We start from the raw sequence: 19,138 nt of genomic DNA, 5'->3' as shown, positions 1-19,138 counted from the left end.
CATAATATAGAGCAGGGCAGTCCTTCATTTTGTGGAGAGGAGAGCAGGAGCATAAAATTAAGGTTTTGTAAACAAACCATAGCTGATTGTTACTATTGAATTCTTCTCTAACACACCTAGGATTGGAACGTGAGAAAAACCCATTTTTTACAATCCACTCTAAAAATTAATATAAATAGCATTGTGGGAATTCTTTATTTTCCTGTCTTTAATGAGGTAATTCAGAGATATACCTGAAAGAGAATAATAATGCAAAGGGAAGAAGAGAATTTGGCTTTACAGAGTTTGTCAGAGGTATGATGCACAAGCTGGAAAGAGCATAGCCTGAATTTCAGATCATAAAGATGAGCATGGGTGAGGAGCAAAAACTAACCATCCTTTTAATTTTCAACTGAAAACTAAGTAGGATTTTGCTACACACTAGATGCCAAAATTTTCATCCAAATTCTAATGTGAACAGAAATTAGGAAGACCTGTGCAGGCAATATTGAAGAATATAATGGGGAAGACAAGATTCTTGCTTCCTAGCCAAAATATTAGTCCTTGGTTTCTAAAGTTAGATAACTTGTCAGCCTGGGAATAAAAGCCACAGAAAAGTGTCGTGGATGGATTATATATCTATCTGGTCCTTTTCTAAACACGGCATGGCCTTCCACTTACTGGTTGGGCAATTCTGACATCTTTCAATCCTTTTCCCAAATATGTTGTTTACCTGAGGGAATTATTTACCTTTTGGTAATGTCTGTAATTTGGTTTTACCCACAAGTGTTTGCTTTAAGGCTACAGTATGCTATTTCTATAAATAAATAAATAAATAAAAGTTTGATTCCAAAACAACCCTATCTGTTTTAGGGGGTTTGTTCCTTGAGAAAATGGTAATGCTGAGACTGGGTTAATATGGTGACATACAGTTGACTAGTCTGAATACAAATGACTTTTTTGGTGTTAGTGGTTTATCTGAATACAAGTTATTTGGTGTTTAATGTCAGTTACAGATTGAGTGTTATTCTGAAGGAGGGGGAAAGAATTGATACTTAGCTTTCTAGTATGTAATGTGATTGTGAACATCAAGGAGCACTCTGTACAAATCATGTTTAAAGTGGTCAGTTGCTAGGCATGTGGAGAAGTTAACTATGTTAGAAAAAGCTTTAATGTTATGCTTTGTTCTTTCCACCCTTCATGACCTAACACATCAAGTCTTTGGGGTGTTTTTGTACGTCCTGACTGCATTGTTGGCTTTTAGACAAAACACTAAATGGAGAAATATGCTCAGCTCTCTAGAAATTGGCAGGCATAGTTCTGTTGCTGTGCAATACAATAGACTTGGCAGAAGTGTAAGGGAGGGCGTTTGTGGGACGCAGTGAAGAGGAAGAGAAAACAGCATGCCTGAACTGTCTTCTTTAGACCTGTCTGTTTACTAGCTATTATTGGCAGACCTACTTGTGTTTTTAGGTATTTGGGTGTTGCCTGAAGGATGTTAATATTCATCTGCACTGTGAAAAAGTTATTTCGCAAACTAAATAATATTTGGAAAATTGCTTGGTCTGTAAACCTTATGGAGAAATAGTGATGATTTTAATCCTGTCTTGACATTGCAAATGTATCTGAAGTCTTAGCATTAGTGCTAGATTTTAGTGGCTTATTTGCAGCCTTACCCTTGAAAGATTCTTCCTCTTGAACTTTTTCAGATGGGCCTTCGTGCCAATGTAGTAGTGCTGTCTTCTTCATATGATTGGCCTACAGCGTTTACTTGCAGCTTACAGTCAGGATGCATTAAGTAGGAGTTGATGCACCAGGTTACTACAGTGTTATTTTGTATTAACTGACTTTGGAAAAGGCTTCTTATCCCAGTAGCTGCATGCAGATTATGCTGCTAATGCTGTCTAGAGATAGCAATCGCTTTACCGCAGGATTAGGATCTCTTGCAGGTCCTCATGAGAAAGTTGTGTCACAGTTCCCAATGCTGCCCTGATTTGTGAGCTTTGTGAGCATATGACAAATGATGAAACATCTTCAAAATCTGTGATTATTTGATTTTATTTTTAATTCTAGAAGAGTAAATTTATCTTTTGGCAATCTGCATAAATAAAAGGCTTTTAAACCACACATTGTCACAGAAGCATATTTAAAACTGACTTCTCTTTGCACTGAAGACACTACTGGCTGAGTAAGGGATCTAAATTTAGCCTTTAAGAATCGTGTCGTTTGTCCTCCCACTGATTTCACTGAAAGTATGATAGAGATTCTCAGCTTTCAGTCCAGAGCAAACTTTACTAGTAGTTTCACTGATGCTGCTGTAACACTTCTTTCTTATTAATTCAGTATACAAAATATGCATTCTCTGAAGTACAGTGGGTGAAATGTGTTTGTTTATTTTGTTTCTGATGTGATGCTTTCTTCATCATAAGCATTGTTAGTGTTCAGATATTACCTGTCAACTTTTTTTCCCCTTCCACTGACTTCTGAAATTATATCAGCTCCTCTTCTGCTGAAAATATGTTGTACTGCATTCTGCTGGAACGTCACAAAAAGATGTAACAGCTTGATTTGTTGTTGTTTTTTTTTTTTTTGAAGTTAAGGATAAACTGTTTTCAATTCTTTTGTAAGTTTGGTTCTTTAGATCCAATAATGAAACTTTGGTAGATCTTTCCCCTCACTGTCTACTTTAGCCAAGATAGTAATCAATAAAAAAGTCAGACTGCTAATTGTTAATAAGAGCTGTCATGTGGAGGACTGTAGCCATGCAAAAAACATAGAACAGAATCATAGAATGGTTTAGGTTGGAAAGGACCTTGAAGATCATCGAGTTCCAACCCCCTGCCATAGGCAGGGACACCTCTCACTAGACCAGGTTGCCTAAGGCCACGTCCAGCCTGGCCTTGAACACCTCCAGGGATGGGGCCTCAACAACCTCTCTGGGCAACCTGTTCCAGTGCCTCACCACCCTCAAAGTGAAAAACGTCTTCCTAATGTTTAAACTAAACCTGCCCTCTTCCAGTTTAAAGCCATTCCCCCTCATCCTATCGCTATATATATCGCCCTAGTAAAAAGTCCTTCCCCAGCTCTCCTGTAGGCCCCCTTTAGGTACTGGAAGGCCTCAATAAGATCTCCCCGGAGCCTTCTCTTCTCCAGGCTGAACAGCCCCAACTCTTTCAGCCTCTCCTCATAGGAGAGGTGCTCCAGCCCTCAGATCATCCTCGTGGCTCTTGCTCCGGCAGGTCCATGTCCTTCTTATGTTGGGGACTCCAGAGCTGGATGCAGTACTCCAGGTGGGGTCTCACAAGAGTGGAGTAGAGGTGCAGAATCACCTTCTTTGACCTGCTGGCCACACTTCTTTTGATGCAGCCCAGGATACTGTTGGCCTTCTGGGCTGCGATCACACATTGCTGGCTCATGTTGAACTTCTTGTCAATCAGCACCCCCAGGTCCTTCTCCTCAGGGCTGCTCTCCAGCCATTCCCCGCCAAGCCTGTATTTGTGCTTGGGATTGTCCCGACCCAGATGTAAGACCTTGCACTTGGCCTTGTTGAACTGCACGAGGTTGGCTTGGGCCCACCTCTCCAGCCTGTCCAGGTCCCTCTGGATGGCATCCCTCCCCTCCAGCATGTCTGCCTCGCCAAACAGCTTGGTATCATCGGCAAACTTGCTGAGGGTGCACTTGACCCCACTGTCCACGTTGCCAACAAAGGTGTTGAACAGTACAGGCCCCAGTACCGACCCCTGAGAAACGCCACTCGTCACTTGTCTCCATTTGGACATTGAGCCGTTGACCGCAACTCTTTGAGTGCGACCGTCCTGCCAGTTCTTTATCCACCGAGTGGTCCATCTGTCAAATCCATATCTCTTCAATTTAGAGACCAGGATATTGTGTGGGACAGTATCAAAACGCTTTGCACAAGTCCAAGTAGATGACATCAGTTGCTCTTCCCTTGTCTACTGCCGCTGTAACCCCTTCGTAGAAGTCCACCAAATTTGTCAGGCATGACTTGCCCTTGGTGAAGCCATGCGGGCTGTCACCGATCACCTCCTTGTTTTCTATGTGCCTCAGCAGAGTCTCCAGGAGGATCTGCTCCATGATCTTGCCAGGCACAGAGGTGAGACTGACTGGCCTGTAGTTCCCTGGGTCTTCTTTGTTTCCCTTTTTGAAAATCGGGGTTATGTTTCCCCTTTTCCAGTAGGCAGGAACCTCGCCAGACCTCCACGACTTCTCAAATATGATGGCTAGTGGCTTAGTGACCCTATCTGCTAGCTCCCTCAGGACCCATGGATGTATCTCATCAGGTCCCATGGACTTGTGCACCTTCAGATTCCTCAGGTGGTCTCGCACTTGATCTTCACCTACAGTGGGTGGTTCTCCATTTTCCCAATCCTCGCCTTTGCATTCTGCGTCAAGGGTAGTGTGGCTGCAGTCCTTGCCAGTCAAGTCTGAGGCAAAAAAGTCATTGAGTACCTCAGCTCTGTCTCTGTCCCGGGTAACCAGTTCTTGTGTTTCCTTCTGGAGAGGGTCCACATTTTCTCTAGTCTTTCTTTTCTTGATGACATACTTGAAGAAGGATTTTCTGTTTGTCTTAATGTCCCTTGGTGATAAATGGTAGTTAAGGGTAGAATAAGGCATTTTTTGTAGGAACCGTGGGCTGGAGCTGGTTAGAAAAGGTTGGAGTTTCTATTCCAGCTGTCATTTCAAACTCTTTCATCTTACAGTACTACTTCCATAAGCTCCAGCTAACTGTTAAGTGATGGAAAGAGTTTTATTAGTAATTGAGATTATAGCTCTCTGGTAATGGAGTAAAATGTGAGTCCTTGAAGACTGAATTGCAGACTTATTCCCTGTATGGCCAAATCTGTACTTAACATGGAGCAAAGAAAAAGAATGTTTAATAATACTGTGAAGATCTTTTCTTTGATTTCCTTTCAAAGAGCAAGATATTTCACAGTTCCGGCTTAAAAAAAAAAAAGGACACTTTCTCACAACTGGAAAGTGAATGTATTTCAATGGCATGATCAGACTGATAGCAGAGATTAAATAGGCTAAACTGAATAATTGGTGAATGTGTTTCTCTTACTTGAACATTGCAAGTATAGTGCAGTGCCTTTTCCAAGGGAAGCAGGGGAGAGGGCCTTGCAGAAGAGTTAAGGCTATGTCTGTGTACACTAATGCTTGCAAAGGTGATTTGAAAGATGTTTTAAGACTAGACTAAATAATAAAAAATGAGTTGTTCAAACGTTACATCTCTTAGCTTTTAAGTTCTATTGTAATAAGAAAGCATCATCAATATGTTTGCCAGAATAAAGCTGGTTAATAGACCTCTCTTCTGTTGGGAGAGCCTTCATAGAGCTACTTTTTAACTGGCTTTCCTATGTTTTATCTGCTTTGTTTCTTTAGCATTGCACATTTCTAGAGAAATGCAATCTTATGACTTTATGGGAGTGGAAGAGTTGATTGGTTGATTCAATGTCTCTGAGAGATTGAGTAGTTTTTTAATAATCAGAAGACGTAAAATACGGAGTCTTCTGTATTCAGTGGTAGAGAGGTTTTGCTTGGTTTTGGCTTTTTGGTCTACTAATGCAGCGATCGGAGTATCTGTTAGGATCATTGAAACACTGTCAAGACAAAGCAGGTTCATGAATTCAGACCTAATAATTCTGACCTGTCCCCTGCAAGGGCAGATGTTTGTGTTGGTGAGGAAAAGATCTAAAGGCATAGCAATATTTGCTCCATTGTTATTTCTGGATTTATGCTTCTGTGCTTTATTTTTAAAGACCGAATGCGTGTACTCAGAATGGCCACAGTGTTCCCTGTGCTCCTGGTGCCGAGCATTGCATTTTCACCTCACTTCTGCTGCTGTTCCTCAGTCATTCCATGTCTTGCCTAACTTTTTCTTTCCTGACATATTTCTTAATTTCCCTGTTTACATTTTTGCTGAATGCATCTGATTGTATTAATTTTTTGCAAAGTTTGTGATCTAGGGATGGTTGTAGAAATTATGATGTGCGACCTAATGTTAAAGGTATTAGGAAATGTGTTGTTGTGTTATTCTGAAATTTAAATGAGGTAAATGTACTGCAGGAAGTAACTGATAACAAAAAAGGGAAGGATTGGGAGAACTGATTTAAGGAATCTGAAATGAGGACAAAGAAATACTTTGCAGTCTGAGATGCTTAAAAAACTTCTGATTCCTAATAACTTATGTTTTAAACTATTTAATGATATTTATGTTTGTCAAAATAAAGCCACTTTAATAGACCTCTTGTGGGAGAGAAGATGGAAAGGAATGAAGATCTTGAAAATGTTCCACGTTGGCAAAATGCGTATTTTGACACTGGGGAGGGAGGAAGTATAAACCCTGTGCAGAAATCACAATGTTGGCAGCAGCTACTGTTGCAGAAGAGTTAGATAGTACATTTACTCATGTGTGGACTTTGCGAGGGTATTTTTCTTCTGTGTGTCTATTATGCTTTTTTTTTTTAATGGAGAATGCAAAAGGTAGCAGAAGACAAGGAAGAATAAAAAGGTTTGTTGAGAATATAATCTAAAAATGTTCACTGGGATGGAGACAATTGTTCCTACAATGACTAAAAGGGTGGAATGACTGATTTTATTGAAGTATAGTGTATATTTTGGCTGTAAAACTGTGTGTAGTCTGGCCAACTAGTGACCAATGTGTAAGGAAACATATCTGTCTCCATTTATTCAAAGGTGTAAAGATGAGTTATTCAGGCTGGCCCGATGGGGTATGACCAGGAATAATAGGCTGGAAATTATTAAGGGAAGAAAAATGCATGCTGCGTCTACTAGGAAAAACTTCCTAACAACATTCTTCATACACTGTGGAATAATTTTCCAAAGGAGATGGTTGAAGCCAAATATCTCGACATGCTTTAAACTGTACTGGACAAAGTGCTAGGAACTATTCTGTAGGGAAAAATCTTTAACTGGCAGGAGGATGGCTACATGATCTAATAGGTCTTTTCCATCTCTAATGTCTACAGTTCTGTTGTGTTCTCACACATTGTGTTCAAAAACAGTTAACGGAAAACTGTCCAGATGGAAGTTAAAAATCCCTGTGGCACTCTTCGAAAAAGACTAAGGGATAATGCCAGAACTAGAGCCAACATTCCTTTTCTCAGTAAAACTAGTTCTAATATCCACGGCTGTATGTGAGCTGTTACCGCATTCCTAATAGCTGTTCTGTTTGCTTGTGATTACGTTAATGCTAATATCTGGCTCATCCTTTCAAGTGTTCTGTGATACACAGAGTAAGAAAGATCTTCAAATTTCAGGCTGTCATAGGTCCTAGGGAATAAAAATTAATTTAATTTCAATTTTTAAATTTTGATTGCTTCTTCTAGAGAACTTTTAAAGTTAAGGAGTTGCAGGTGGTGTTTGGAAATGTTTCTGGAATGCAGTGATGACTTTGAAGCTTTCTACAAAGTTTGTTTTGGTTTTAAATGTTCATAAGCTTCTTTTTCCCTCTTTTTTCAGTTTACATAGAGCCTCTTGTTCAACGTGTGTATTTTTCATTTTGTCAGAAAAACCTAGTGAGACTCCTGTGCTTGGGACAGGGGGGATGATGAGCGCCAGACCTTAATAACCCCCTGACTCCTTCTGAGTCCTGATTCCATACTATGCTAAGCATGGATGGCACACGTCGGCACCAAGCCCAGCACCACAGCCCACTAGAGCAGCAAGTACAAACTGGAAGGTGCAGCACAGAGTAGAACTGGGAGTGCACTGTGCCTGCACAGCAGCCTTCAGTGTGTGGACAGTCCCCACCAGCTATAAGCGTTGGAGGTGCCACTGGAGAAAATGCAACTTATTCTGAATCTTAATGAAATGCGGTTGTATTTGCAATTCAGTGTTGCCTTATACAGACTTTCCGTCTGTGGGTGCAACACCTGTTGTTTAAAAAAAAAAAAAAAAAAAAAAAAGTCCAGAGAAATCTGACTTGCTTAAGTGGATTGGGCCACTGAAGACTTAGAATTACACATTTTTTTCTGTCTCTTGTTCAGCAAGGGTGAGCTAGACATCTTACACTAGACACATCAGAAGAAACATTAACATCCTAAGTACCTGAATCAAAGTCTTAGGACACATTCATGCAAACTGTTCTGTGTTGAAGACTCCTTTGTTAGGCCTACTAAACACTTAAACAATTTTAAAGGGGTAGAAAAAAACCCCTTTCCAGATGGGGGAAACTTTGTGGGCAGGGACAACTGCCCTTGTCTTGTAGTGCAGGCCTTTGAAAGTCAATTGTTTGTTGATCCCCTAAATGGCTGAATTCAGGATCACTAGGAATGAAAGCTGATCTTCTATTGACTCCCATCTAGATGATGCTAGTATTCTGGGTTACTTGTGTTTCCTTTTTAAAGTCATGGTGATGAGTTGAGCCAGGATGGGATTTAGGTGTGACAATATTATCTGACAATCTGGAGCCATTCTAAGTCACAGGTTTTTTGCAGAAATTTCTCTTGTAGTGGAAGGCATCTTTATGTTTTGACAAGTGTTAAGACACTTGTCTTGTTTAGTTGTGCTAAAAAGGGGGACAGTGTTCTAACAGAAGTACTCCCTCTGCTTTTTAAACAAATACCTGAAAATTACTTCATGTTTATAGTGCTTCCTGTAATATTACCCATTTTTAGACAATTCAACAGCTTGAGCTTTTATCCTTAGCAGGACTGCTCCTGGTTAATCCACAGAGAGCACATAGAAATATCAAGATTTCTTAATTCTTCCTTCTCCAACCACGTTTTAAAAAAAACATGATTTATATGATTAAGTAAAAGCATAAGGGAAACAGTATTTATTGCCTTTTACTGTTGATAAGTATTTACAATTCAGCTGTGAGCATACAAACTATGTAAACATTCACCTTTCAGTTTGTCCAGCAATATTTAGTCCTGTTGGCTCACCGCTTCGATCTACTGAAATGCAGAGGACAGTGGAGAGTCATGCGGTTCCAGAGCTGAAGAAAGAGTTTTTAACTACAGTTCTCTTCATGCCAAGCACAACATAGGACCTGAAGTGAAAACAAAATGACTTACTGCACTGTATTTGACCTACAACTTTAACCCTTAAAACTTAGTTATCGTTTTCATTCCTGTAGTTTTGCTGGGACACAGTGCATGGAATTTCCTAGACCTTACACAGCTTTAACCTGTACCTGTTCATAAGAATAATTAAAGGGTGGCTTGACAGGAACAGAGTAACTCACGGAAATGGCACCCTAATGCTGACCCGTCAGTTTCTGTTACAGGTTCTATAAGCAGTTGTATTTTAATTATTCTGCACTGTGGAAGAATGTTAAATTTGTCTGCAGTAAAAAGTGGGAGGAGGAGGTGGAAGTGTGAAACACTGTGTAACACTATTAAAACCTTTGCGTATTTTAAATAAATCCACATAATGACTTGATAGTATCCCTTTGTGTTGTCTTGAATAAGGCATTTTACGTCGAGTGTGCTGGAAGAATAGAGATTTCCTCTTTCTTTTAAAAGTTGGAGGACAATTGGAGAAAGGAATTTTCGGTAGCGTAATCAGCATGTGAAACATTGTAATAGACCTCTAATTAGACTAAGCTAGGAGTGTGTATAGCTTTCCTATTTCTGCAGATACTCATCTTAGAATTTATATTAGTGGGGAGTTAGGGGTGATGCTGGGGCAGTGGGAAGGTTTTGTAGCGGAAGCGCTAAATGAGAAGCTGATGTGAATTTGGCAAGCAGGAGAGTTTCCTGAGATGGAGCATCCTCTTTGCAGCCTTGGCCTGAATCCTGGCTGCCTCGGAGGGCTCCCACCCTCTCCAAGATGGAAGTTCCCACAGAGAGGCACTAATAACATCCCTCACTGCCTCAACATATCATGCTAAGGCATGAGGCTTGACTGCTGTGAAACAATGCAATAAATGCCTCCCAGGGCCAAAATGAACATGCCTGATCACCTAAATGCATCATTCCTGTGCTGGAACAAACTGGACTATAGGAAGGCATTTCTATTAGTGGTGCAGTGACTGGCACACCTAATAAAGAAGAGAGTGATTAATCTGTTACTGTTTGGTCACTGGCACTTTTTTGCCACTGTATACTTAGCAGTTCTTAACACTAAATGTGACTACGTGCACTTACTTAGTATGTTGTTTTCCTTAGTAGACAATTATACCAATCTTGAATGGAGCATTTTTTGGTAACTGGGTTAAAGGATTCTTAGAAGATTGAAACAGTAGGCAGCAAAGCTTGTTAAGGAGTTTTTATTTTACAAGCCCTCAAGAATTCAGAATATGGCTTGCTTACTACTTTAAAAAGTCCAAACGTCCCTTATAGACTCCATTTCAGAGCCAGCACCAAATCTATGCTATACTTGTCTGAAAATCCAAACATGCACTCTTGGCCGTTACTGTTTACTGAATCAGAACCCTACTGTTTCCACTTGCACTGTATCTAATTTATCGTAAGTGACCACAAAAACTAAAATTATTTATATGTTGGCACCTAACAGCTCCACTATAGTTAAGGGTCTGTTGGCATTTCCATTATAAAACTTCCCTTTGAGAGGTTTATAACTTGGCGGGTTTACTTTTGCTTCAGGCTCAAATGTGCCATTTTCATCTGAGCACAAATTCTTCTACAGAATTTCATTTAAATCAGTTTGGCCATTATTTATTTTAGAGTGTGTATGCTGGGGAGTGGAAGGGAACACAGTATTTAGTTTTGGTTTCAGAAGCTTTTTGGTCAGACTATATAATGAAAGAAAAATGGTGCTTTTTATTTTATTTTGTAGGTACTTAACCCTTCCTTGGATGTGTCAAAGGTACTAAACCCATGCTTTTTAGATTGCTCCCAATGCTCACGTGCCACGCATCCACTCCCACCTACCCATCTACCCATCTTGCCTGCCCCTACCTGATGACATTCTTTGAGGAAGCATCCCTTGGCTTCTGGCAGTGAAAGGTTTTTGGGGAGTGGATACAATAATATACCGTGGATGTTCTGTTGAGAAGCCTCAAGCCAACAAGTCCAAACGAGGAAACAGATGGAGCCTAATTGGAAAAAGACAGGCCCAATGCAGTTGTCAGTCAAACGTAAACCTATGTGATTAAGACTGGCATTTCCTATGGCTCTGCCATTTCTTATGGGATGTATGTAAATTACTGCTTGGGTGCAGTTATCCTTGGAGTCTAAAAGTAGTGTGAGTTGCTGTTTTCCCTTGTTGCTGGATGCTGAACCACAGAGGAATTTCAACTCTTTTTTAGTCATAAATTCTTGCCGAAAAGTACTGTATTATTATGCTAATTAAATTCTTGCCACATGAATAATACATATCTATAATGTTTCAGTACTAATCATAGCAACACAGTACCAGTGTTCTTTAACATCATGGTTTAAGAATACAAAGAAGGGAAATTGCGTACAGAGAGGTAGAAACTTTTATTAGACCAAATAATACAGCTGAAAATAGAAAACAAGTTTCTGAGTCAGTTCTTTCATCACATCGCACAAGAAGCAGTAAAGTACAATAGCTTTTTTTTTTCCTTTGCTATTGAATTACTCACAAGAAAAAGCTACTTGATGGAAAACAAAGTGGAGAAAGGATATGTGGTTTGGCAGCTTCTTGCGTGCTCATCATTTGGGGGGTCTTTTTTTTCAGGTAGTTCATGCAGATTACTGATTGGACAAACAAGTAATAAAACTGCTTTGTTGTATTTTATCTTCTGTTTTATTAACAAGAGGGAAAAGGGAAGCATGAGTATAATTAATTATGGTGGCAGATACCAACAGCTTATTGGAACCATAGGGCATTAGATCCCATTGAAGCATTTGGAAGTCTTTTCCATCTTGCTTTTTTTTTTTCCCCTAAGTCCAGTTGTTAATTAATTTGTAGGTCAAACTTCCAAATCTTGAATGTTTTAGAGACAACTAATTTTAAATTTTATTAGTGTGGGTTTAGTTTGTTGGCATTTAAAAGCACTGAAGGCTAAAACTTTAACATATATATTAAAACCTGCTATTTTCAGATTTGGACTCTGGAAGCAGAAGCTTGCCGAAACAGCAAATGTCATGAGACACATGATTAGTTCATCACTATCAAAACTTTAATTTTAATAATGTTTTCACTGGTATCCTTTTATTGCTAAGGATCAAGAAATTTAAACTATATGCAGTCATGGGAAAGAAAATCATTAGAAGTACCTTAATAGAGCACATCTATAAAGCTCCAATTCAGCATAAAACACTTCAGCATCTAATTAAGTCCGTTTTTTTCCATGGGAATTTAGTGCAAGTTGAAGAGGTGTGTCCTCTGTGTTAAGTGTCTGTGGGGTGATCTGTCTGTTTTATACTACTGAGTTACTATCTTTGAAACTCAAGGATTTCAAAGCACTAGGTAGAGGTGACATCCTGGGTGTGATTTGGCTGGGCTTTTCTTGCAGCTATAAGCTAATTGTTTTAATTATTTGGATATATCCTTCGTTACGAACTAAACATAGAGGATTTATTATTTGGTGTCACTGAAGTTCAAAGATTTATTGTTTGCTATTTTCAGCATCTAACCTTATTGATACATAATTTAAACCTTGTTGAAATATAACTTAGCACAATGACTTATACTCCTTTCTGCCTTTCTTGGAAATGGGATAGTATTGGGTTAGAATATTTTATGGTTATTTTCAAAGCAGCATCTCCTGCAAACATGACCTTGAAGCAGAACTATGTATTTAGGCTTTGCAAGTTGTTATGTTTCATTACTACTGTATTTATGTCCCTTCAGCACAACAGTGGCTGACTCAATTCAGTGCTGTCCTTCACTTCCTAACTCTGTAATTGAAGCAGAAATAACATCCATTTTTCCCCTCCCTTCATCCACTCTAGTAGGTATATTGCTGTTTCTCACGAGGTTGCAGCTGGGAATGAGCATTCTTGAATCTTTATCACTTTATTTGATAACAACTTGAGTGTCCTCTATACTGGCTGGTGAAATAAAATTCATTTTATATTATTAATTTTCTAAATTCCAGTTCTTGCCCTGGATTTTCAATGACAAAATATACAGGGTTTGGGAGGAAAAGGGAACTGTAGAAGGTTTATTAGCTGAAAGGTACTTGTCTGTAAGTACCTGGCATAGACTACAGTTGCAAAGGAGTATTTCTTTTATTGGTGCATGTCTTTAGTGTAGAGTTTTAACTGTTCCTAATGCTCATGTAGGTTACTGAAACCACTGAACTTTGTCTACAACTTTGCCAAGTGTTATTAGAATATGCACCTGTACTGACAGCTCTCGCTAGGAAGGTGTCTGCCTGCTCTTGGTCTGCATATGTGTTGCTTCAACTGGATCTGAACTTCCCAAGCTGAGGATGTGTTTTTGGAGGGCAATACAACTTGGATACCCTAGAAGTCTGGAGTTAATTTGTGCAGGCCATCATTACTTTGCCTCGCTAATCAGATGGTTCCTATGAAAGCCAACAAATTTAATTGTCACTTTGAATAAGTACTCACTATGATGAAGTAGAACTCCATGTTTTTTATGTATTTAAATAAACTGCACGGACATTAAGCTTAGGGAGGGAGAAAATTAATCGGGAGAAGTCATAGTTCAGGCATTAATGCCCTGTTTGTAAGTGTTGCATATAGGCTATAAACATTTTTCTTTTCCTTAAAAAAACAAACAAAAGCAAACAAACTAAAAATGGCCAGAAAGATGTAAACATACTGCCAAAAAAACAGTTCCTGACTTTCTTTTCCTGGGTTAATTTTCATATATTTGTGGAAACTTCTGTAATTTTTTCCCAGTATTTAGAAATTGTCAATATTGGCGAATATTATATTGGAATAAATCTGGTGTATTTAACTGATGATAGTGGAAATGCTATCAACAAATATAAATAATTGCTGCTCCTTCTAAAGTACAAGAGATTATAAGAGAGTAACTTATGTTATAACAATACAGTAGAATCATATAACTTTATATGAATTAGTGTTTCAGTTATTAACAGTTAATATTTGAATGTTTCATTTTCTCCTTCCTCTTTATATTGACTCCATGTACAGCTCAGTCAGCAGCAATTTCTTAGTATGAGCTTCTTAATGAGCAGAGATGTTGCAAAATTATTTTTATGGACTTTTTTCTTACTTTCCCTAGTACTGTAGTATAGTTTAGACCTCTTATTCATGTACAAAAGTAAATAAGAATTTAATTGCAGTTCTCCACTCAGTGCTAAGCCAGATACTTGGCATTCAACTGTCATAAGGGTTTCCTTCCTCTGCCTTGCAATGACCTTAACTTGACTTAAAACGACTAGTTTCTGTAGGGATTGCAATGGCTCAGGCTCAGAAAGGTTCTTGTCTGTCACTTGGTGGTTGCTTCGTGTGTGTTTTACATGACATCGTAGTGTCTGTACTATCAGTTCCTAACAAAGACAGAAAAACTAGTTCCACATATTTTAATGCAATTTGCATTAAACTGCTTCTGTATACTCAGCAGAGCAGCAGAGACATCTCAACACCATGTTCTTCTTTTTAAATAATATAAACTGGAAATACAGTAGGTTTAAGATATCTGTCTGTTTCATTACAAATCCATTCAAAATACTAATCATAATTCATGTTCCCTCATTCTTTCCACATTTAGGGGTGTTACCTGGGTTTGGAATAGCCAGCTGTCTCGACCACTATCCGCATATTTAAAGGAATAAGAAGTCTTGGCAGACACTGTAACAATTAATTGGCTTTTTCAGCCAAGTCAGGTTAGGAAAGTATTTTGCGGGGAGGGGGCTGGGTGGGAGGGGAATACAACCTCCTGGTTTCAAGTTTGAATTCTATTAACCCTTTAGGAATGGTAATCTGACTTTTTGCTAAACACAGTTCTCTATCTCTGACATTTGTGAAATTTATTTCTTAAGTTAAAAATTCTAATCTATTAATACGCAGGACAAATATATTTTATTAGGGAGAGATGCCTGGGATGAGGTGGCAAGTGCTGAATCTAAATCATGATGGATTTAAAAATCTCTGAGGTGAAATAAGCATTAGAATCTGTATTAAAGAACTCTAACCTCCTCCTAGTATATACTTTTAGAACAGAACAAGGAGGAAGGTGGCATCTGAGGCACAGGATGGTGCCATCTTCCTGTTGAGTTAGGGTAAAATATTTCGGTGTTGGACTTGCTGACCACACCTTGGTTAACCACAGATGCTTAGTTAATATTTAATTCCCAGCTCAATAGGTTTGCTTATTTTTATTCTAAAACCAGAACAAGTACTAAACACCAAATTTTAATTACATGTGTGTCCTTGCATTCCTGAAATGTTTTGTTAGAAGTATTGGAACTGTTATGCAATCTGTACAACTCGGTGTACCCTTTGGTGCAAATGAATCAATTTATGGCAAAGAATTTTCAATGCAGTTGCTTTTAACAGTTGGATGCTCTTGTTCCAAAGACTGTTTGTTTGTTTGTTTGTTTCAATTGTTCTTTATGGAGTAAACTACTAGTAGTTTAGACTGGAAACTGTAAAGTTAAACTTTTTGGAATTGTTACTGCCCCAAGTGGGAATATAAACCATATTGAACAAAATTTATTTAGCCTATTAAAAAGTCAGCCTAAAACTACATTTAATTAGTTTACACTATTACATCACTTCTAGTGGGGAGTAGAACTTACGCAGAGTAAAAGGAGCTCTCTATCAGGTGAGCTGACTGTGGCCCATATGGGGCTTTAAGATAATGATGAGTTTAAATTTCCTCTTAGAGCTAAGTGAGAATAAAACTGGAGGCAATAAATACTCTTGGCCAAAGCCATTAAATGAAAAAGCTGGGAATTCTCCAGCTCTTGACTTAAATTGTTTGTTTATCAGCTGGCGCCTAGTCTGGAGTCAAGAGCTGGAGATTTCTATCTGTGACAGAACTTTGAAACTCTTGCAGGACACTTTCATTTTAACTTAAGGTAACTTGAGTTTATAGCTTTGGCTTTAAAGATTACTAATGATTTACTCATTTCCTTACCATTTAACCAGAGAGGACTTTTTCCCAGGAAGGGATCTGTGTTTATTTAGGGCCTTTGTCTGCGGAGGGATTAAAAGGCAGCCCACCAGCATTGTGAACTTGATGGTAATAAAAGGTCACCAACACACACCATAAAAACGTTCTTACTATGGAATTAATTATACAGTGTAATTTTACAAAGCATTTCAGTAACCCTCCTTTTAGGCTTCTGCTGTATTTTATTTTTCTTCAAATGGAAAAATTCAACTTTTGGCATTAATTGTGCGAACTAGACTCTGTGTGTATGTGTACAGCTGTTTACAGCATAATATACTCATCGGCAAGTTCAACTCACAATTGAAAACAATTGTAAAATTCTAACCAAAGTTAGTTCTGGACATGTGGACTTTGAAACTTAAAATAGTGCAAACTGGGACCATGAAAATGAGAGAGAGGGAGAATGAAAAAAGGACTTGTTAGGTAAGAAATGCAAATGATTAACATAAACATTGTTACCATGTTTGGTATTTTTATAGAATATGGCATATTTTCCAAGCCATTAAACACTGTTCAAACAGAATCCTGTTCTTTTTTCTAAGCCACCAGGTGGCATTGCAGCCCAGCCTGCTCAAAATAGGCAATTGATAATTTATAAATACGGAAAACATTTCTCCACTCTATTCCATTCATTTTCTCTAACTTTTAGGGCTTAATTTAGAATATCTGATAATGATTAAGACTCCAAAAAAACAAAAGTGATTTAATTCTATATTTCATTTACCAGAGGTAAAAAGTGTTAAAATAGCCATGTCAGGGTATTGGCAGAACATTTTTTTGCTTTGGTAAGGTGGTAACAACAGAATTACGTTCCTGTTTAACTTAATGAATGAGCTTAGATTCATCCACTGTGAAAGTCACAGTAATTTCTTAAAAACTGTGGAGTGGACAGGTGTAGAAGAATATGTAGAGGAATCCATGTGGTTTCCTGTGTCGAGTGCAAAGGTATCTTGCTATATTCAAAATAAAGATGAAAATTACAATTACGAAGTGTTTTTTTCTTCCTCTTTTGCCATAAAAAGATATCTTTCCACCTTTTCCAATTACCATTTAATCATACCCTCCAAATTGTTTTATAAATGGACAAAAAAAGAACATACCCATGAAAAATAACTGGAAAATCATATTTCACCAATTAAATTATTAAATAGCTAGTAATATGTGTCATGTGGCCTGTTTGACAAATTTAGTACAATAATGTAGGCAAAACCATAGTAAATCTCTAGTTTGAGTAAGGGGGGATTTTTTTCCCCTGTTTTGTATTTTTTGACTGTATACTTTTATGCTTTCCGCTGAAACGGATGAATTTAAAGTGCTACTGCAGTGATTTATCTGCAATTTTACTAAGTGCCACTCTTCTTGTGCCATTGCCCTTTTTCTTAGGCCATTTAATGGGCATAACCCATTCTAAGAAATGTATATGTTTTCAAAGTAAGTGTCTCTGACCTCCCACTTTGTTGAAGTCCAAACATATATGATTTGCTGCAGTCTGAGTGTCTGAGATGCAGCATAACCAAAATACTAAAATTCAGATACTAAGGGAATAAGAAAACCCCTATTTGATAATTTAGGTAATGAGGATCATACTTTAACATCATTGATGTCCTCACTAAGAAATGAAGTAGTAGAATAGGTAATTGAGGCTTTTGACCCTGGATATTAAACTTTTAAACTTGATACAACAGTCTGCCTCTAAGCTTTGTTGTATACTGATATTGCTACTTACTTAACATCAAAAAGCTGTGGTAGTTTGCCTTTATAGATTGCGCCTGTGTTCTGGAATTGCCTCCTGCTGTCCTTGAACTGTTTCTTAGTTTAACGTGTTAGATTTTCTCATCAAAGCTTTTAAGCACGACGTTTAGTTAACACTTGTTCTATCAAATCTGATACAGTAGACTGGTTTGGAATAAAACTGTTCTTTTCATTAACAAACATGATAGCTTGACAGGCCTCTTTCCCAGCACATCATGGGTTTTTTGTGTAATGACATGCACATGCAGATTTTACATTGCATGTAATCTTTATGTTTGCCCAGTTTGCAGTCATTGCTCTAGGACTAGAGTAAATGACTGTTTTTTGCCAAAATTCCAAAAGTAAACTGGCCTCATTAAAAATAATGGTTGCTGAGAAAAGAATCTCTGTAAGTTGTAGCAGTTTGGTTATAGACCTGTTTAAACATAGTTTTGATTGTTAACACAGTTTTGATTCCCTGTCTACTGGTTCGGTTCAGTGTGACACCACTGCTACTGAGAGCTGCTATGGGATTCACAGCACAGAGGTGAAAAACAAGAACGTCTGGATAAAGGAAAATAATAGAATAGTAGCATCCATTTAAGATCCGATACATTGCTTGAACTAGCTAGATAAATATTGGGGAGTGGAGGAAGAAAGGAGAAGAGCAAAGTAATAAAATGTCTCTTAAGCAGAGAATCAGAGAATGGAATGACTTCAGAAAACAGAATTCTCTCACTTTTCATTTGACATGAGTGATATGTGTGTGTATACATACTGTGTCAAAACCATGGCAATATTGTATATTGCTTTGCCCATTTTTAAACTGGTTTGAGAAACATTTTTTAAAATAGAAAATTCAATAAAAGTGTATAATGGGAATGTTTAATTACTATAATCAGTTACAGCTACAGTCATCTTAGAGTGGCTGGAGTTTATAGTATTTGTGTACTTACTGCTTTAAAGTTTACAAGAGTTATTTCCTACATAGACACTTCTAATTTTTTTTCATCCTTCTGTTCGTAAATGTTTTTGGCTTGGGTCAGTAAAAATGGAAATACTTAAATACACAGCACATGGTCTTTAGAAAATTTGAAAAATCTTCGGCTACTTTATTGTCAAAAGTTGGGGTTTTTTAAGATACATCTACATGTATACAAAGGATGGTGCTATGCATATGATTTTTCGCAGCTGATGTTCCTAGTAATATCTTGGTTTAGCCCTACATGAAATTTCAAAAAATACAGAAAGGCCTTTTCTTAAGTGGAAAAAAAAATCTGCGTATTCCCAAAGACTCTTTGTAGTAGATGTACTGGAACCCCACTACTAAAATAAAACAAAATCCAATTTATTGTTTTATTTTATTTTGCAACAAAACACTAGTTAGTGA

At 38.0% G+C, this 19,138-nt stretch overlaps 1 protein-coding gene across 1 annotated transcript in view; it reads left to right on the top strand.

The window, feature by feature from the left end:
• HIBADH (3-hydroxyisobutyrate dehydrogenase) overlaps window positions 1–19,138 on the top strand; it is an 87,232-nt gene that overhangs the window by 16,418 nt on the left and 51,676 nt on the right. The gene's annotated exons all lie outside the window — the stretch shown is intronic.

This window comes from Vanellus vanellus, assembly GCF_965231255.1.
Source record: "Vanellus vanellus genome assembly, chromosome: 2".
NCBI lineage: Eukaryota > Metazoa > Chordata > Aves > Charadriiformes > Charadriidae > Vanellus > Vanellus vanellus.
This window is presented reverse-complemented; position numbering and strand designations above follow the sequence as displayed.